Source organism: Anomalospiza imberbis, chromosome W (assembly GCF_031753505.1).
Source record: "Anomalospiza imberbis isolate Cuckoo-Finch-1a 21T00152 chromosome W, ASM3175350v1, whole genome shotgun sequence".
In the NCBI taxonomy this organism is placed as follows: domain Eukaryota; kingdom Metazoa; phylum Chordata; class Aves; order Passeriformes; family Viduidae; genus Anomalospiza; species Anomalospiza imberbis.
In genome coordinates, this window is record NC_089720.1 from 5,321,575 (window position 1) to 5,342,904 (window position 21,330).

Here is a 21,330-nt window from a genome sequence, read left to right on the forward strand (position 1 = left end):
ATCACATGGCAGTCGCTGCTGATGAGTCAGCATCAGGCGGCATGTCGACGGGAGCCACTGCACCCTGTGGGCGCTCCCCGCCCGCAGCGAGCAGGGCGTGGCACGCCGCCAATCCAAGAGGAGTGGGCGGCGCAGTTTCGGCGGCGCTGTCGGTCCCGAGGTGGGGGGCGGCGGCGGCGGGCTCGCCCCGAGCGGAACGGTGGGTGGAGCGAAAGGCAAGGCTGCTGCTGCCGCTGAAATGGTGGGTGGAGCGGCGGGCGGGGCGGCGAACCCCGCTGCCGGCAGGGGTGGCACTATGGCAGGCGGGGCGTGGAAGGCAGCCACCACCCCTGGCACGGGATCCAGTCCCACAGAGGGCAGGGTGGAGAACAACATGGAGGTCCCGCCCAAGACGTGTTGCTGCACCGCAGGCGCTGGCATCGCAAAGGATATCAAATCAGCCGGTCCGCATGGCGCGCAGAGGGGCGGACCGGGAGGCAAAGCCTGCCCCGCCGGCAAAGCCGGAGCCCCCGCGGGCAGCGGGGGACATGCCAGGGGACGAGTCAAAGGCTCCATTGCCGGTCCCAGCAGTACATGAGGGCGGGACCGGTATGTGAAAAACTGCATTGACTTGTTTGTTCATCGAGAATGTAGAATTAAAATAAAGAAAAATGTAAGGGTCAAAGCATAAAACTTACAGGCTTAAGCAGAACTGGTAACCGAAAGCAAATATTGTGACACAATGTAATGACTATATATGGAAGAAAGATCTTTCAGGCTTAGCCAGAACTGATAACCGCAACGGAGGAGGCCCATCACCCTGCTTGTAAGATCAACCTATGCCCACTTAACACAGCGCAGAGAAGGACATGAACACGGAAGTTGTAGGAAGAGTATAAAAAAGGGACTGATAAGAAGGAAGTGTGTGAGCCGTTGGTGGAGCGCAGACTCCCCGGCTGCACCCAGCGCTGTTTGCTTGCTATCGCTTGCTATAATTAATAAAATTGTTAATTGATTTTACAGGCTGAATCAAATTATTCGCCAGAAATTTATAACAGGTACATCTGCGCAGGCTCCATCAGCGAAGGAGTCGGGTGGGGGCTCCAGCCCCCACTGCGCCACAGACTGCGGGCCGCGCAGGATCCCCCGCGAATGTTGTCCGGAAAGGGGGGGGGCTGTGGAGCTGCGGGAGGTGGTGGCAGCCGCCGGTCCAGGCCTGCCTATGCAGTCCTTGCAACGTCGGCCGTGGCGCGGGCTGCGGCGCGGTCAGTGTCCAGAATCCCGAAATGTCCCAGTCGCAAACACTGCCTCTTTGGGTCCTGCTCTGCAGGGCTATGTAGATGCGCCCCCAGACTGTGAACAGTGCGTACACTGTAGCGTCCCCCTTGTCCACCTGCTTCATGAGGCAGCAACCCAAATCGCGCCAAACTCTACGATCAAAGGCGTGTCCCAGGTCCGCAGTGAATCCACGATCCCGCACCCAACCCAGGAGTCTGACGCGCTCATCATCAGAGACCTGGGCCCCCAGCTGAGGGACATAGCCCTGCATTAGGAATTGTGTGACCAGCAGGAGCAGGGAGGTCATTCTTCCCCTGTACTTGGCGCTGGTGAGACCGCATCTTGAGTACTGTGTCCAGTTCTGGGCCCCTCAGTTTAAGAAGGACATTGAGATGCTTGAGTGCATCCAGAGGAGGGCAACAAGGCTGGTGAGGGGCTTGGAATACAAGCCCTATGAGCAGTGTTTGAAGGAACTGAGGTTGTTTAGCCAGGAGAAGAGGAGGCTTAGAGGTGACCTTATTGCTCTTTACAACTTCCTGAAGGGAGGTTGTAGACAGGTGGGGGTCAGTCTCTTTCACCAGGCAGTAACTGACAGAACAAGACGACACAGTCTCAAGCTACATCAGGGAAGGTATAGGTTGGATATTAGTGTGAAAAATGCATATTATATGGCTCTGCAGATATTTACTATATGTATTATGCTAGGTTGGAAAGTTATGCTGTAGTAACATTTTAATAATATAGTAAATGTAGTTTTGTAATTGAAATTAAGCTTTAGTAGTTAAAATAGAAAATATGTGTGTGTGTGGTATTCTTTTTGCTCAAGAGAAGGAGAAGATAATCAAGAAATTCTTCACACAGAGATAACAATTACAGAAACCCCTAAATCTTCCAGAGGAGAGGAATTTATGGCTTTCCTTATCAACAAAAAACCGAATTTCTCCAAACTCGACTTAGACTTCAAGGCGCCTGGGATTAACAGGAATTTCTCAACAAGTACCAGATGAATTTCTTGTTTTAAATAAAAAAAATATGCATATTCATGAAGTGCTTTGTGTATGCAACAGGTTACCCCTCTTAAGGAGGGAATTCTCTTTTATCGGGGTCCTTCTCCTGGCTCACTTTTGTCCAGAGAGGGGTACCCAGCCTGGGCTGTAACTTTTTGCTGTTATTGTCTCTTTAATTGTCCTAACTCCAATTGTTTAATCTTTATTACTATACTTGTATTATTTTTTTTTCATTTTATTTTTATTAAACCTTGTCATGGTTTGACACTGGCGCGATGCCAGCGCCCCCATGAAAATATACTTTTCTAAATAATTGCTGTGAGATGTGATCAGGAACAGAGCAGAGCAGGCCCATCTTAGTAACAAAGGAAAGAACTTTATTAAACTACTATTACTAGAAAAACTACAAACACTAAATCCAGGATGAAGACTTTCTAAAACACCCCCCCTCCTCCCACCTAATTTCTAAACAAACTCAACAGTGAGACACCACCCAGGATCTTGATCAAGTTGCTCCCCTTCAGATATTCAAATACTCAATCTTTCAAGGGAGACAGGAGTCTCTCCTGTGCCACAGACCCCTCCCTCCAGGAAACACAATTGCCACCCTTGTGTTTCCATGTCACACATGGCAACCGCCTGGAGAAAATTTGCCATGGTGACACTCTCCTTTCCATGTCACAGTGCTCTCACCACCGTGCATGGACAGACTGCTCATAGGGCTCATTTAAGGATGCTTTGCCGTGGACCAAAAGAGACAACAGTTCAGTTTCTCATTTTGGGACTACAGTCCCCCCCATTTTCCCCTGGGGCTGAGGGTCCAAGAACAGAGGTCTTCTTCTCCTCTTCTTCTTCCTTGAAGATAGAGGGCTTCTCCACACTTTCTCTCTACTCCTCTGCTGGTAATCACTGAAACAGGTCTCCTGGCACACCAACGCACCACCCTAAGTGCAGCTTCTGTTAGGAGAATTTGGTTCAGTGTATGGCTAACAAGAGAAGTCCAGCCACAAGCCACTCCATCATCTCCTTCCAACTCGAGAATTTCTTCTTCCATCATCTCGGATCCCAGACTGTCTCTCTTCTACTTCAAATCAAAGAGGAGCAATATTTTACAAAGCCTTAATTTCTCAGGAAAGGGTTAAAAGCTCAGACTCCCTGGATGGCTGATATCTCTGCCCAGCAGCCGACTCCCAAGGCCAAGGCTGGGCGCCTTCCCCCCCCCCCCCCTCTTTCTCCTCCGCGCCGGCAAAGTTACAGGTACCGTCCGGACTCTATCTCTTCCCTCTTGGGGGGGGGGAATGACAAAGACATCTCCGCTTCTCTCCACCCTTCCGTCCACAGGAGCTGGCTCGGTTCCAGTCCTTCTACCCCTCGGCTCACCTCGACCAGGCCGCATGGCTTCCCCTCCCCCACCCAGCCCCATGGCTGGGCAGGGGAGGTCTGCACAGCACCTTGACCGGAACCAAAGAGAGCGAGCTCTTGGGAGTTCTTGCTTTTAACCCCCTGTGTTCTCAGAGGCGTATCCCTATCTTCAGTGATCACTTCAGGTGCCAATATCCAAACTTGACCACTGATTGGTTTGACCCAACTTCCTGAAAAAAAAATCACTTCCATGTCAAACCACGACAAACCTTTATAAATTTTAAAAACCAAGTGATTGGTGTTTATTACATTAGGAAAAAAAATTTCACCTAAAGAATAATAAAGTACTGGAATTTTCTTCCCAGGGAGGTGGTAGAATCACCATCTCTGGATGTGTTTAAAAAAAGACTGGACATGCCACTTGGTGCTATAGTCTAGTTGAGGTGTTAGGGCATAGGTTGGACTTGATGATCTTAGAGGTCTCTTCCAACCTCATTATTCTGTGATTCTGTGATTCTGTGAAATGGGTGTTAATGGCTTCACAAATGACTAGATCTGAAAGAACTAATCAGGTTCTGGAAGAATGGGTGTGGGGGTCTTTGCAAACATCAAGCTGCTGCAAGTTTGTTGCAGAACCCAGCACAGTGTGAACTTCTGAACTTTAGGAGAAATTGCGTAGGCTTATTAGACTTCTGAATATTAAGTTCTCTACCCAGGGTGTGCTTAAAGCTAATTTTAATGGTCATATAATGTTGCAGTACAAGCTGATTTGTACTGAACATTAATCCGCTTATTAATAGAAACCCATCCCAGTTCCATAAACCAGCCTCTGGAATGACTGACAGAGGTTTCAACCAATAACAACTCTCCTAAAGTACAAGCATTTGACTGGTTCAGAGTCTAGGGGACATGGAGATAAGACCAATGACTGTTTAGAGCCAGGAGTTTTGAATTGCCTATAAAAGTAAGCTCCGAAAAATAAACGAGGCTGTTTTGCTGATGAACAATGGAGGTCTGTCGGGTGTTCCGTCTCAGACGCTTGACCATTGCGTGTCACGTGGTGCCCCTGGTGTGAAGAATAACAGTCCAAGGATTAGCCCGCGGGTAGAGTGGAGAGAGACACAGGGCAGAGCCTGCAAAGCCTGTCCCCACAGCAAAAAGCTGGAAAGAAAGAGTTAAGTAGAGCCCACATTGCAGCAAAGGCTCCAAGAATCACAGGTGCAGCAAAGGCTGCAAGAATAATAGCTGCAGTAAAGGCTGCAAGAATCACAGCCAAAGGGCTGTGTGAAAGAAGAAACCAGAGAAGCTGAAAATAGAAGAAACACCCCCCCCCCCCCCGAAGGCAAGGGAAACTATTTCCATGCAAGACCACCCAGTACTAAAGGTATGGAAACTTCTTAAGGAATGGGATGTAGATTACGATGAAAAAGCATTGTTAGTGTTGATAATGTGGGCTATGAACCATGGATTAGACACAACTAAAGAAGGTGCCTTTCACTTCATTACTTGGGCACGAACTGGTTGATTTATAATCCGAGCAGCCTCTAGAGGCGATGAAAAGGCAATAAGAGTTATAAAGCCGTGGAAACTTAGATTTAATAAGACTGTTAAATACTGTAGCATATGGCGAGGAATGGACACTGGACGAGTTAGTGTGGGGGGATGGGCACCTTTACAAACACGCAGAACATGTGGCTGGATGAAATGGCTGCTGCGTGTAGCCATGCCGTTCCACGTGCCCGAGCTGCCTTAAATGCACCCCCCGCACCAGCGCCGTTCCCAAGCGAGCTGTCCCCCGCAGCCTCCCTGTACAGTGGGGCCCCTGCCCATAGCGAGACGGAGGGGAGTGGGGGGGGGTCCTGGCAGCGCCGGAGTGTCTGGTGCCGGCACCCCACAGATGCTATCCCGTGCCTGCCCCGCGGAGCTGCTGCAGGGGCTCGAACTAGGCCGAAACTTCGGGGAGGCAGCCCGTGACCATGACTCAGCCTCATGCTGCTCCCGAGACCGCTGCCCCCGCCACTGGAGTCACGCACACCCCTCATCGCCGCGGAAAAGCCCAGACTGCCCCTGCCCGGAGCTGGTTGGCTCAGCCCACAAACGGCACCCACGGCCCCGCCTCCGCTGGCCACGTCTGCCTGCCACTGCAACACGGGGAGGGGGGGGGGTGGTGTGTGGAACGCTACAAATGCCCGGATGTTGCCACTACATCACTCCCGGAAATACACCGGAACTAGGAAACCCCAGCACTATGATGCAGAGCCCTGCTTCCAGCTCTGGCTCCAGCCCCGCACCTGCCACTGCCACAACACCATGGCATCTACAGCCAAGGTTCCAACCAGCCAAGGAAGCCTCTGCAACCCTGCCGACTCCAGCCTCTTCAATGTTCCAAGCAGAAAACATTCCCACCTGAGACCCAGTAATCTTCTGGATGGAGGTAAAACAAAAGGCAATAGAATGTGGAGATACAGAGGGGGCTGAACTAATTTCTGTACCCGTGTGTTCACCATCATCAGAGAACTGGCAGCAGGGTACGGGAACAATTGCAGCATTCCCAGTCCTGCAAGGTAATGGGACAACCCCTGACAAATACGTACCCTTTAATTGGCAAATCCTTTCAGAACTATGCCAACTAGCTGCTAAACGTGGGCTAGGGTTGCCTGCTGTTGCAAATATGCTTCAATTTATAACTGCTAGTGAATTAACCCCTTATGATATGAAGCAGATTGCAAAATTGCTCTGTAGTCCAGTGCAATATATGATGTTTGCATCGAGCTGGAGATTTTATGCAGAAGATCAGGGACTAAAAAACTCAAGAGCTTCACAGCAGGAGCCATGTTTTAGGGCAGGGATCTCTCAACTTATGGGACTGCTCCCCATGGAAGACTCACAAACCCAAGCACATTTGAACCCCTTTATCCTAGCCCAAGCAAAGGATTCAGCGATGTAAGCTCTAACAAAAATCACAAATATGTCTGTACCTACCCAAAGTTATTCAAGTATAAGGCAAAAACCTGACAAATTGTATATGCAGTTCATAGAATGTTTGCAAGGTGCTATGGAAAAACAGATACCTAACAGCAAAGCAAGGAGCCAATTAATACTGCAGCTAGCACATGATAAAGCAAACATAAACTGTAGAAAGATTATAGATGCCTTACCTAAAGAGAATCCATCCCTAGAGGATATGATAAATGTATGTGCTGAGGTTGGGACATGGATATGTTAGCTAGTACTATTACAACTGCTGTTAAACAAATTACCCAGTGCTACAAATGTGGACAACAAGGCCATGTGAAAGCAAACTGTCCACACCAGTCCATACCACAGGGGACATTTCAAGGACAGAGGGGTATTGTTGGGAAGGATGAAAGTTTGACAAGAAAGTCTCACAGATATGTATGCTTGGCAGAAAGATTTTTGAATGTAGAATCTGAAGAAGAAATAGAAATTAATGGAAGTTTTGATATAGAAGAAAAGAATTACTGAGCCAGTCTTGCTGGACAACTAAGGCAAAGGTTATGTCGAGATGGAAAGAGGTTTTATGACTTAGAGCAAAGGATAAGCTGACCACAAAGAAAAAGGTGTTTTTACCAAGCAGAAAGCTTGGTAAAGAAAAGAAAAACCAAAATGCGACATCATATAATTATCAAACACCAAAACACCGAATGTCATCCCAGAGACTTCAACAACCGATAAAACCAACTCTGGGCTGATCATCAACCATGCAAACATACCTTTCTTGTGCAAAAACCCATCACCAAATAAAAAAGAAAAAAAACCTGAAAAATCTCTGAAATGCCATGGCCAAAACTCTTAAATCGACCAGTTGTTTCTTGTTCTCTTGTCAACCACCTCTATTTAATTAATCTTAAATCTAACTGCAATGATTTTTTTTTTTTTTTTTTTCCCGAACTCTTGGGATCAGAAGAATGCCCAGCAAGTAGCAGGCTTTAAGACCCTGCGCAGCTGGCGGCCCCGGTCCATGCGGGCGGAGCCAAGATCCCAAACCCGGCCGTGGGGGGCGCGGGGCCCTCCGGCCGTGGGGCTGGACCAATCGGCCCCAGCCCGGCCGGCGAGGCGGGGTCTTCATCTTCACAGCCCGCCCCCACCACGCGGCCAGCATCACGGCAATTCCTCCGGCATTTTGTTCATCCCGCACCTCAAACGAGAGCAGGACACACGAACTGCCCCAGGGCTCAGCAGAGAAGGTGCTTTCCCCAGAGAAATGTTGATTCTCAGGACTTGCGGCACGGCTGGGCCGGCACGCAGCTCCCTGACCCCTGGCAGCAGCACCCCCACGCTCTCCGGGCACAAGACCAGCGGCAGCATTCCCAGAACTCATCCCCCCCGCCCCCCAAACGGGAGCGGGAGGGACGAGGGGCCTCGAGCTCCCGCGGGAATCCCCCACCCAAGCAAGAATTGGACCAAGAAAAACTCTGTTCCCCAGAAAGGCACTAAACTTCATAACTTCCACTTTCGCGGCAGCTGCAAAGAGCTGCCGAGGAGCGCCAGCACCTGGGAACAGGCCGGGAGGGGATCCCGGGCTGATTGGAGGCGGCGGGGTCCGCTCCAGCGCGGCCCCAGGCTGCTGCTGCTCGCTGCTGTTGCTGGTGGCAGCGCCTGGGGACCCGGCGAAAGCCGCGGGAGGCGACGGGGCAGCCGGGACCGGCGGGGCCGGCGGGGGCGTCAGGGCTGATGTCGGCGGCGGAGCTGACGCGGGGAGGTCCTCGGCCTCGGCTGCCGATGGCTCAATCGCCGGCTGCGGCGCCGGGGGGCTGGCTTCCAGCGCGGGAGGACCGGCTGCTGGTGCGGGGAGCGCGGCCGCCGCCGCGGGAGCGATGACGGGCGGTGCCGGAGGCGCGGCCGCCGACTCCGAGGCAGGGGCGGGCGCGGCGAGCGGGGCCGGCGCGGGCGGTGTCTCCGCCCCTGCCGAAGTGGCTTCAGGCGGGCTCTCAGCGGCGGTGTGTCTCCCAGCTCCGAATGGGCAGGAGGAGGAGGCACAGCTGCGGGCGGGCGGACCGGCGAGGGAGGCGGTGTCTCCGCGTCCGCCGGGGTCGGGAGCGGGCCCGCCCCCTCCGGGGGGAGGAGGGGGGGCTCACACGCTGCAGGAGCAGGAGGTGGAGGAGGCGGTGAAAAAACCTCCCTCTGCGCAGAAGCAGAAGAAAACTTCTGAGCCACGGACAAAGGCTCTGCCCCCCTCCTTTCGCGGGGGGGCACCTGCAGCAAAGACTGGACTATCGAAAAAGGGGTCCATTTCTGGACTATCTGAAGAAGCTCGAAATAAACTGTCATGTATCGAATCGCTCGGAGATCTCGCATGACGCTTTGCCTGATGAGGAAATACAGGGATCTCCAAGCTTCTGGATTCAGGGAAAAACCCAGATCCCCGAAAAAAACACGAGTGTCTGCATATTCAAGAAACTCCAAGAAATCATCCTCAGGGATATAAATTCCATAGACCTTAGCCAAATCTCTCCAGACGGCAAATATACGGCCATGTACACAATACAGACCAGTGTCTATATCTTCAGACATTTCTTCCCAAAGTTAAAGTCCACCCCAGGTCAGGGCAGTATTATAATCAAAAATCAGTACCTTTTCAAAGGCAGGCAGAGGCGTCCGGTTACGGCAACTGCTCGGGGCTGCACCTGGTCCTATAGAGAGGGTTCCCACGGCGTCTTACTTCCCCTATCCCTCGCAGGGACGTTGGACATGCCTTTTCAAGAGGGTTCACCTCCTTTCCCGTGTAAAATCACGGTTGTGGACCGATCCAGGTCCTGGTTCTTCATTCAACGTTCGGGGTCACCACTTGTTGTAGATGTCGGCGAACCCAATGGGAAGAATGATGATGTCTGACTTATTTCAGAAGGCTGAATGATTTCTTTATTATAATTATGCTATGATACATTAATATACTATATAAAAGAGGATACTAAAAACTACATGCTACTCTCTCTAACTATCATATCTAACTCTCCCACAACTCGTGACCCTGTTCTCCAGAGTCCAGACACAGGTGGATCCGATTGGCCATCAGGCCCAAACAATCCACTGTGATCCAACCAGGCATTCGCTCTAGGTAAACAATCTCCAAACACATTCCACAAGAGAAAAACAAGGAGCAGAAATAGAAATTGTTTTCTCTTTCACTTCTCTCTGTGCACCTTTATAAAAATCCTGAGAGAGAGAGAAATGTGCTTGCCACAGTACATTGCACAGGTACTCTCATCCATGAGAGAACAGTTTCCAGGGGCATACTGTTATCACTACATGGATGACATTTTGATTGCGACCCAAACAAAAAAGGAACTTTTGCAGATTCAGCCAAACCTGCTGCAAGCATTAAAATCATTTGGGCTGCAGGTAGTGCCAGAGAAGGTGCAAAAGCAAGCTCCCTGGAAATATTTGGGACTCAAAATAATGAACCAAATGATACAGCTGCAAGCAATTCAATTTTTGACCAAAATTGAAACTATAAATTATGCACAGAAACTTTTGGGTACTATCAACTGGGTCAGAGCATACCTAGGGATAACCAATTCATAATTAGCACCCTTAATCAACCTCCTGAGAGAGGTTCCTGACTTGACTTCCCCCAGAAAATTAACTCCAGAGGCAAAATCTGCTCTCAAAACAGTAGAACAAGCCATAACAGACAGGCCCACTGGATATGCCCAGAGGTGTGTATCACTGTATTCATTTTCATTGTTAACGCTCATATTACTGGTATTATTGGGCAGTGGAACGCACACTGGCTTGACCCTTTGCACATTCCAGAGTGGGTATTCTTACCTCACCAACCAAAAAAGACGGCACCTACCGTCTCTGAGCTAACCAGACCGTTAATCATCAAATGTCATCACAGATGTCTGCAATTGAATGCCAAAGATCTTTCCCAAATTATTATTCCTACAACACAAGAGCAGTTTGAATGGTGTCTTGCTAACTGTACAGCTTTGCAATGTGCTTTGCAAAATTTTACTGGACAAATCACTTACCACTTACCAAGCCATAGACTGCTAAAGTTAAGTGGCGAAACCACACTCTCTAAAACCCCTGAACAGCCGAACACCCTTAGAAGGTGTTACAGTGTTTACTGACGGTTCTGGAAAAACCAGAAAGGCCATTGTGACATGGAAAGAGGAAGGTGAGTGGCAAACATTGGAGGGATATGAGAATGGATCACCTCAATTAGAGCTACATGCTGTGGCTATGGCTTTCCAACGTTTTCCCCACACTCCTCTAAATGTTGCAACTGATTCTGCGTACGTGGCTGACATCACACAAAGATTAGACCGAACACTACTAAAGGAAATTAATAATGCACAACTATTTAATTTACTCAAAACTCTATGCCTCACCATTCAATCCAGAATTTGCCCATATTACATCCTACACATCAGGAGTCACACAAATTTACCAGGCTTTATATACGCGCTAAATAATCTAACAGTATTGGAAAAGTCTCAGAACCCAGTTATTCGGAATAATTTCTTATCACTGCAATCGTCTAGTGATGTCCAGATACCTAAACCCCAGGTAATGGTGAAAGACCTCCTTACCAATACATCGGGGGGTCCCTGGGATCTCATTACTTGGGGACGGGGATATGCGTGCATTTCAACAGACACAGGGACACATTGGATACCTGCCAGATGTGTCTGACCTGCCCTGCATCCTGCTCAGAACCACAGACAACATCAGCACGATGTCCCTTCAACACATATCACAGAACCATGTAACCAGAACAATTAATAACTGTCGGGGTCTCCATTGCTTTGGAATGACCCCGAGATCGTAAAAGTCCTTGTTCCCTAGTCCGCCGCAGCCAAAGAAGGAGTCTGGAATGCTTTGGATCACGTTCTCAAGGTTGTTTATTTTTTCTTATCTATAACATTCTTTCTCTGACCTGCTGAGCTCTGTCTAGCAAGGAGGCCATGGCAATCTGCTCTGCCCTCTCGGGCAGTGTTTACCTTTCACATCAAAAGTTATGTATAGTCTGTTTACAATAACGTGCCAATATCTAACATCCATGCCGGACAGTGTGTCTCCACCCCAAACCAATAGAAAAGTGTCACCATCACACCAAGACATGAAGGACAAGAAGAAGGAAAAGAAGGTTAGGACATGCCCAAATACCTCCATCCCGTACCCCCTGAACCACATTCTAAAAATCCCAAAATTCTACTTTTCCACCCTGTGTCAATTCAAATATCACACTACTAAAACCCTTGTGGCCTGTAATTCCTCATACAGAGTTGGCAGTTTTCCACGGGCTAAAATCAAAGCCACAGATGTTTTTGACTTCATGCCAAGGTCTCCGAGGCCCCTGACAGGGTCTCGAAACAGGCAGAGCAGCCAGAGGGATGTCCTGGACTCCAAGAAATAACTACCTCATAGAAATCTGGGACTATTGAAATAACAATTCATATAAAAACTCTATTTGTTTAGAAATTGCTTTATCTGTTGAGTTTGTTTTTCTCACAGTTCTAAAGTTGAATGTTTCAAAGTTTTAATTTCAGTTTAGAGTTAAGATATAACTTGCAACTTTGTTTATAATTTTTTTTCATGTTTACAAACTGTTTTTCTGTTTGCAAATTGTTTTTTCTAGTAGTTATACTTTTCTTTAACCGTTTTAAGAGTTAAGTGGTTTGTTGTTCCTAAAGATAAGTTATGACTTATAGCCTAAACATTAAACCTGTAACATGCTAACCTGAATTCTTCCCTAACAGACTCTGAACCTACATGCTGCAGCTTCACTGATATATAATTAATGCAAATTAAAACCATGCTGTTTTCTGTCACCCCGTTTGCAAGGGACCCTTGCAAATATATGACAAAGAGCAAGTTACAATTTTAGTAAAGACAAAAGGGTGAGATGTTGCAGTACAAGCTGATTTGTACTGAACATTAAACTGCTTGTAAATAAGAAACCCAGCCCAGTCCCATAAACCAGCCTCTGGAATGACTGACAGAGGTTTCAACCAATAACAACTCTCCTAAAGTACAAGCATTTGACTGGTTCAGAGTCTAGGGGATGTGGAGATAAGAACAATGACTGTTTAGAGCCAGGCGTTTTGAATTGCCTATAAAAGTAAGCTCTGAAAAATAAACGAGGCTGTTTTGCTGATGAACAATGGAGGTCTGTTGGATGTTCCGTCTCAGACGCATGACCATCACGTGTCACTATAATGTATGATGAGGGGGGAATACATGTTAAAGGGGGAATATGTAGTAGGCGGTTCAGGAAGTCTGTAACTTCCTAGTACCTCAGCCAATGGGGAAGAGGGCAACACACTGTTAGGGGTTTGGGATAAAAGAAGCCTGTGTCCTCCAAAAAGCTCAAGAGACACCCTGCAGGGGTATGGCCCAATGGAGTTTTTCCCTTCATTTGAATAAAGTTGATTCTTACAGGACTCCTCTCTCTCCTTTGTGGTCACTGGCCTTTCACAGCACGATTTTCTGCACACTGCAATTTCTCTTCCTAGGAAACCTTAATTCAAAAGGCTTGTAAGACACATATTATTTGCTTTATCTAGGTGCTGCAAAATAAGATAAAATAAAATAAAGACAAAAATAAAAATAAAATTAAATTTTAAAATAGTTTATTTTTCCATTCTGTAAAGAGGAAGTGCCAGCATGAGGATAAAGTTAACACTGCTGCCTGTCATGGCATGTTTGATAGAAACTTGCAGCATAACATGAATCAAAAGGATCAATGTGCTTCCACAGTCTTTATTCTTCTGAGGCATCCTATGTCCTATTCAAATTGCATCTCCTGGTTGGAGACATTAGATGCAGTTGTTTTCACGTATTGTTGTTCACAAATTAAGTTATTCTGAGAAGCAAGGGGAGAAGAAAAACTAAAGATATAGCAGTACATTCTCCACATTAAAGCAACTTTTATTATGGGTTAAAGAATGTAGGAGCGAGGGTGGGTAGGACAGTCGGGATGGATGGAGACAAGAGATCTCTGAAGTCAGGTCTTGGAACTTGTGGTTTATTGCAAAGAGTGTGGGTGCAGGGGCCCTGTTTCGAGCTGCCAGCTGCAGCTCCGAGAAGGCCTGAAAGATGAGCCCAAAAGAGAAACCCGAAAGAGCAAGAGGGCAAGAGAGGCAAGAGAGGGAAGTTCCCGTTGCAATACAATAAATCTTCTGTGCTGAATATTCTAATTTTCGCTAACCAATCTAGTACAAGATGCAAATCCTATAGCATTTACATACAACCTATAAGAATCTTTGCATTACCATACTGTGTTACATTTTAAACCCTAAAAACTACTCTTTGGACCCCTTCTGCCAAGCTAGTAGGGTCTGCTCTGACCCTTGGACCTGTCTGCAAGCAGAGGGTATTCTTTAAACAAAAGGGGATTGCCTTCAGCCGGCCATACAATTGTTTTCTGGTTGTTCAGTAACTAAGGCTTGGTATCTCAAAGCTTGCTTTCATTTCAATCTCACTTATAGTTTCCATATTCTCAAAATCTTTTGCCAGGCAATTATAAGGCTTTCCTGTTTCATCTTCCCCAACAAAAGAACCCTGTAACTGTTTCCTAAATGAGAGAGGCTTTGATGTCAAAAACTCCTGTGCATAGCTGCAGCAGGGAGTGATGGAAAGGCTACTGCTAAGGAACCTGGGCATGGATCCAGGGAACAGATCGATACTCAATTTAGACTAACGGATCCCCTCTGAGCAGGATGCTTCCCCCAGAGACGGATGTTTCCCTGGAGCAGGCTGCTCCCCCCCCCCTCCCCCTCCCGTGGCCACTCTGCAGGGTGCCTCCCACACAAGTGGCTTCTGGCTTCCAGCTCCACTGCAGTGGCTCCTGATGCCAGCCCCGCCATGGCTACTCCCCTGGTCCTTCCTGGCTGCTCAGCCACTGTTGCCCCCCCCCAGCCCCTGTCAGCCCCCTGGGTCCCTCTGGGCCCTGGGGCCCCCAGCCCCTGCTCGCAGCATACGGGCCAACTCTGAGATGTTGGCCTTTGATAGCTATCCTGGCTCGGCCTACCCTTCTGACCCCGGCACCATAAATCAGGGGCACATGGCAGATTTTTATCCTACAAGGAATGCTGATGCTACAGCCAAGAGGATGCATTGAAACATGGAGATCTGTCAGTTATTACTGCGTGTGTTCTGGTTTGAAAGCAAAACCAGTGAGAGACTCCAAGCCAGAAATACAATTTATTAGGAAAAGGGAAAAGAAACAAAACCATGCAATAATACAAAAGAAAAACCACTGTCAGAGTCAGAATACAACCTGACACCCCTTTGGCCAGCGTGTTGGTAGCAGTCCAAATTGGAGTGGCTGCAGTCCTCCTGGAGTGGCAGATGTGGTTCTGTTGGAGCAGTGGTCCTGTAGCAGGGTGTAGTCTTCCTTCGAAGGTCTAGTGAAAAACCCCAAGCTGTTCCTCTTGAAAACCTGTGGGAAGGCTGACTGCTCTGTCCAAAACCCCAGAATATATCTAGGTGGGAATGCTTAGCTCCTCCCCCCTAGGTGGAGCATCTCACAATGGGCTGATGTCATTCTGAGTCACGTGGTGGGTCCTTGATTACCCGTTAAACAGAAACGGCTCCTGGAGGGAGTTATCTCTGAGTCATGTGGCAAGACATTGATGGGCCCATTAACAGGAGATAAGGAAAACTGCCCCGAACACAACTGCAACACAGATCGCAATAGAAAACATCTTGCTTCTAAATCTCGGACATTATCCACCCCTTATTCTATTTCCATCTGCATCATGATGAAACCTTACACATAGTTCTCACTTAAGACTAGGTTTCCCTGTGGTACACAATGGGTTTCCCCATCCTTCTGCATTACCCACCAAGTGTAACCAGGTCCTTGAGCAAAAACAATCCCACGGATGGGTCTGTCTTTGCCTGAGGTGGGATTAATCCAAACACCCTCTACTAAAATACCTTTCATATGTACCACAGGGACTTTATCTCCATCCACTGTGTGCAAGGGTTCAGACTGGGCAGGACCAGCTCGATTGATGGACCCTCGGGTGTTGACCATCCAGGTGGCTTTTGCCAAGTTCAATTCCCAATTCCTGAAGGTTGCCCCACCAAGTGCCTTCAGGGTGGTCTTAAGTAGTTCATTGCATTGTTCAACTTTCCCGGCAGCTGGTGCATGATAGGGGATATGATATATCCACTCAATGCCAGATGGGCTATCTTTGTGATATTTATGACATCATTACCCAGAACTCTGTTAAAACAAAGCTTGTATTTTCAGTGATCTGTGGATTTTGATAGGACTGTTTATTGGAGAGATTCAAGGCTAGCTGGGTCAATGTAGTGTCTTTCTACATGCCGGTAGCATTATGTAACTCTGTGCTTTGAGGCTGCTTGGCAAGTTACAAATTCTTCAACAGAAATGCTGATATACTGCATGCTTGGTAAAACTTGCCATGTGGGATGTATAGTGCCTTTTCAGGAATTTTGATTTGAAGGTCTGATTGAACTGAATTAATGCTGATTCTTTGCTCAGTTATAATAATGTTAGCTGTTACCATGAAAATTAGAAACTTGCATACCTAAAAAAATATTTGCAAGCCGGTACCCTCAGAGCACCATTTATTACTATGTGGATAATGTTTTAGTTTGTGGACAGGAAGATTCATATTTTTAAGATACTGTGACCCTTTAGGAAATACAGTCGATCCCTCCTTGGAAATGTTTAGGGCGAGTATTAATGGAACAAAATGTCACTCTGCAGCAATTAACTTTAAAGCCTAATGTCAAAACATTGAATGATTTACAAGAGCTGCTGGGAGCAATTAGCTGGGTGAGGCACATGGTAGATTTAGCCACTCATCAATCAAAGAATTTCTTTGCTCACTTTAAAGCAAACCCTGACTTCCCCATTAATGTTAACTGCACAAAATATTTGAGGTTTAGATATAATTAGCTCACGACTCCACTGTAAAAGGCAGGCAGAATTGTGCTGGCTTTGTCTGTTCACTTACTTTTTTACCACACAGCTTTAATAAGGTAATTTTATTGTGAATGTTTTGCCATGAAGAAACATGTGACAGCATTTCAAATAGACACCGCTATTTAGTGATTCAAGTGTAGTTATTCTTCCTTGCCACTTGTAAATTGAACTTGGTCTTGGTATCAAAACAGATTAAGTATGTTGATGGACCACAAGTGCAGTAAACAGTAGTACACTCCCTTAGAATCATCTGAAACCATGACTTTGTACCTGTTTTTATATACATGCCAGTCTTATACACCCACTGACCTAACAGAGTTACATGTGCAAAACCCATGGCAGTATTATATTACTACATCCTTGATGTTTTATCCTTAAATATTTATATCCCATTACCTTTAATAGTCCAAGCTCAAATCCCTTGTACTGACAATCACAAAAAGCCATCTTACCATCTGCGAACTAAGCAGGTTTTAAGTGCAATTTGCCAAGATATACACTATTGTCAATTTTTCTGAGTAAAGCTTTAAAAAAAAGTCTTTAAAAAACCCTGGCAAACTTATGCTTATACCAGAAAAGTACTGACCATGACCATGCACTTTGAATAATATTTGTAGTTACCATGAGCTATTCTCAAAACTAAATTATGCAAAATCACAACTTATTTGCCGCACCTTTATAATCTCTACAGTAAATCCATGTTGCTGCTATTTCATTTACTGTAAAATCAGAATCCCTGAACGCAGGGGCAATCTTAGAACAAAAGTAAAATATGAAAGGCGCTCTTCTCCTCGGGACTAAAATCTTATTTATTTAAAGAGCCACCTCTGATCTAGGCGATGCCTCAGGGGGTAACAGAGGCTGAGGTGTCTCATGGCGTCCAGGAGAGGAAAGAGACTGAAGGTGTCATCCAGGGGGGTTTGAGCCCAGGGAAAATGGGGGCGGGGCCGAGGGGCCACATCCATTGGGATACAGGTGAGGAGAGGGGAGGAGCTAGGGAGAGACCACCACACCTGAGGCTTCGGGGGATGGGGGGGGGGGGGAGACCATGTGATACCAAACACCCAGTGCAAAACAACAACTAAATAAACTATTTCGTGCAATACAACATCTCCCCATTTTCTGTTAAATAAAATTAAAAGAAAGCGTTAGGCCTATTCTGATACAGATTATGAATTTGTCCACCACTCATGATTTGCAGGCCTGTTAGTTTGCTTTGGGCCTATGAACTCTGTGTGCTTGATTTCTGAGGTAGTGGAGATTAAACCGTTGATAGCTTTTAAAAGTATGCAATGTAGAATTCTGAACGCTAACATGGTTAGAAAAATAACAACAAAAACCAACAGAATTGTCTTAATTATGGAAGCCCACCACCCTGAGAGTCCCCACTCCTTGAACAGTCTTCTGAACCAGTCCTCGGATTCCTGCTTGACTTGTCCGATCAGGCTTTTCACTTCTCAGAGAGCTGTGTGGATGTTGGGTGCTTTCAATGTTAAGTTCAAGCACCAAAGTCCTTCAAATTCCTGGTTCTCGTGTCCATGCAGCAGCAGGAGGAAGTCTATGGCAGCACGATTTTGGAGTGTAGCCTGTCTGGTTATCTCTTCGTCCTCTAGGAGGGAGCTGATGGCCGTGGATGTCAAGTTTGCCTGTTTGACCACCCAGCACTCTAAGTGGCCCAATTCACCTAGAGCTTTGGCTGCTGCAACCCATGGATAGAACAGGGATACAGCTATTTGCTTTGACTTGGCCCAATGAAAAATTTCTGAATCGCAATTTGGGTCCAAATTGTCAATATTTCTCTTTTGAATTTTGCTGACTGAATTGTTCTTTTGAGTCCATTCACCAATCATGGTTTGGTTGGATGTCAACAAGGACAACCGCCCAATGGTATATGGCCCTCCTAAAAGCTGAGAAGAGATTTCTGCCCATGCCCGATCCCCACAAATTAGGAACAAACTTTTAGGGAGGCTTTTGGGATGTGAATGGTATGGATTATCTGCTGTGACGTGGCTTAAAATATTACACCACTTTTTGGCAGTGAACTCCTCTCGATACTGTAGTAGGTTGTTAAAAGGTTTAGTGTTAGATAGTGGGGTATAGATAAAGTGAATGCAGTATGGTGCAGGGGAGGAACCCAACAGCTCTAACTCTTGGGGTTCCTGAGCTGCTCTGGGTAACTTTGTCAGCCACTCTTCTATGGGGTTCCTAATCATTACAGCCCGCCGCTGACGGGTTTTTTGTTCTTGGATATGGTGTGATTTGGGACCTGGGTCAGGCATAGGTGCGTCAAATTTGGCTGGAAACTCTCCAGCTTGCAATGGAATCCCTACCAGACAGGTAGACATAGGGTCTCTTGCTGCTGCAGTGGACAGGCATATATTTTCTTGTTGGAGCGTCCGTGCCAGGGTCACCCAGATGTTTTGGCGTGGCTGAGGGATGATCCACGCAGCTGTCAGACTGCTCAGCACAAACAGGATGACTACTCGGACAGGGCTTAATGCGGCCTGGGGTCCCAGGGGTCTGTCGGACCCCGGGCAGCCGTAGGTGTCCCGGATAGCGCTAGGCTGATAGGCACAACCTGTACAGGTCCCTCAGGCTAGCTCCCAGCCGTGGGCAGTCTTAGCGAGCAGCTCTTAAGTGGGATCAGCTCTTTGGTGAATTCAGCTCTTAGTGATTTCAACTCATTGCTCACTAAGTGCCTCGGCAGACGCAGGGAAGAGAGAGGAGAAGGCTGTATGTGGTTCCACAGTGGTGTCTATTGGCAGCTCCTGTGAGGGGTTCCAGGGACAGGGCTTCTGCTGAACTGGACAGAAATGGGGGTTTATATAGGGTACTGGGGTGTTGGAAGTTGTCCAATGGCCAAGGTCAGGGCGAATATGACCTATGGTCTTACAGAGACATAACAAGGGTCCAAATGCAGAAGAGGGGCTTCTTTGGTCCAGTCATCATGACTAGGCATTTCTTATCTTAGGCAAGTGACTACCAGGGAGGCCTCACAGGGCCTCTGACTGCTACAAGGGCTCATCATGAGGTTAGGTGGGAGGTAATTTTCTTCTCTAAAAGGAAAAAACAAACATTTTAAAACACATTAAAAGTTAGAGTTCTGCCAGAAGGTAGCCAAATCTTTCAGGAAGATTCTTCCTCCTCTTCCCGGTGTCATCTTCTCTTTGAGGCGACGGCTCCTTGCTTTTCATCCCCATCTGCTGGAGCTGGATTTTTGGGGACGAAAGGTTTTACCCACTTTTGGGGTATCCATCGCGGGCCTGTAGGGGTGGACACGCACGCGTTGCCATGCCCGAAGGTGACAAGCTCATAAGGACACTTGGCTTCCCAAGTTTCTGGGTCCTTAATGAGAACTGGTGGATGCTGTGATAACTTGAACTGATTGTCACCGTGGAAATGCCTTACTACTAGAGCACTCATGTTTTCAAATGAACAATTCAAAAAATTAATTGCAAACAGGGCTTTGCAGAGCTTTTGCCTGCTCCGTCCTGGACACTACTCCTGCCATGTAGGCTGAGTTGGTGACCAAATTAATTGGCTCTGAGAAATTCCCACTTGTGGGAAGCCCCGGACGTGTCAGTGAACACTGTAAGTGCCTTGAGTGGCCTACGACTCCTTTTGTCATAAGGAATGAGGTAGAATTCTCCATGAAACAGCTTGTGTGATGGGGCGTGGACAGATACCTGTCCCCTGTAGCTGTCCAGAGATAGCTGGAGGCTGGCATTGCCCTGGAGCAGGTGCTCGAACATCTCCTTGGTCAACGTCTCAGGAGAGTTCCTTTCCTCCTTAGACAGTTTGACCGGGAGGTGAATACACTGAAAGTCGCAACCAGCCAGCTCACGCAATTTTACTCTGGCCTTCCAGATCAGCCGAGTTATCAGCTCCAGTGGCTGTGTGATGGTTTTGGATCGCTGGTGGGAGAGGAAAACCCACTCTGTGATTAAGAGTGCATCCTTCTGCCCTTCGATCCATTGGAATATCAACCCATGTAAGTGTGGTAACTTCCCCAAAGCAATGATTTTGAAAGGTCTCGGGGTCTGGCTATCGAGGTGACCCCGAGAATGTAAAAGTCCTTGCTTCCCAGCTCACGCAGCCAAAGAAAAAGTCTGAATGCGTAGGGTCGGCTTCTCAAGGTTGTTTATTTTCTCTTATCTATAACATTCTTTCTCTGACCTGCTAAGCTCTGTCTAGCAAGTCGGCCATGGCATTCTGTCTGCCTTCTAGGGCGGTGTTTACATTTTATACTAAAAACTACATGTACTATGTTTACAATAACGTGCCAATATCTATCGTTTATGTTGGACAGTGTGTCTCTACCTTAAACCAATAGAAAAGTTTCACCATCACAGCAAGACATGGAGAGCAAGAAGAAGAAGGTCAGCACATGCCCAAATCCCTCCATCTTGTCCCCTCGAACCCCATTCTAAAAAGCCCCCAAATTCTACTTTTTCACCCTGTGTTAATTCAACTACCACACTACTCAAACCCTTGTGGCTTGTAATTCCTCATACAAAGTTGGCAGTTTTTTCCACAGGCTAAAATCAAAGCCACAGGTGTTTTTGACTTTGTGCCAAGGTCTCTGAGCCCCCTGCCAGGACCTCGAGACAGCCAGGCCAGCCAGAGGGCTGTCCTGGGTTCCCACAGAAAGGCAGCTCGGGCTGATAATGATGAGCCTGCCTTTCAGCCAATGCTTTCTGCACTTTTTGGATTGCAGTTTTTGCCTCTGGGGTCAGTTCCCTGGGAGAAACTAGCTCTCTCTCCCCT

The 21,330-nt window shown here is 47.4% G+C and overlaps 3 long non-coding RNA genes across 3 annotated transcripts in view; 2 read left to right on the top strand and 1 right to left on the bottom strand.

Moving 5' to 3' along the window:
* LOC137464258 (uncharacterized) overlaps positions 1 to 21,330 on the top strand; it is a 360,835-nt gene that overhangs the window by 160,262 nt on the left and 179,243 nt on the right. The window lies entirely within an intron of this gene.
* Positions 1 to 21,330, top strand: part of LOC137464262 (uncharacterized) — a 247,754-nt gene that overhangs the window by 130,906 nt on the left and 95,518 nt on the right. The gene's annotated exons all lie outside the window — the stretch shown is intronic.
* Positions 12,234 to 21,330, bottom strand: part of LOC137464261 (uncharacterized) — a 33,120-nt gene continuing 24,023 nt past the window's right edge. Inside the window, exon 3 of the long non-coding RNA XR_010994138.1 lies at positions 12,234 to 13,168. This is a non-coding gene — a long non-coding RNA (uncharacterized lncRNA). The remainder of the gene's footprint in view (positions 13,169 to 21,330) is intronic.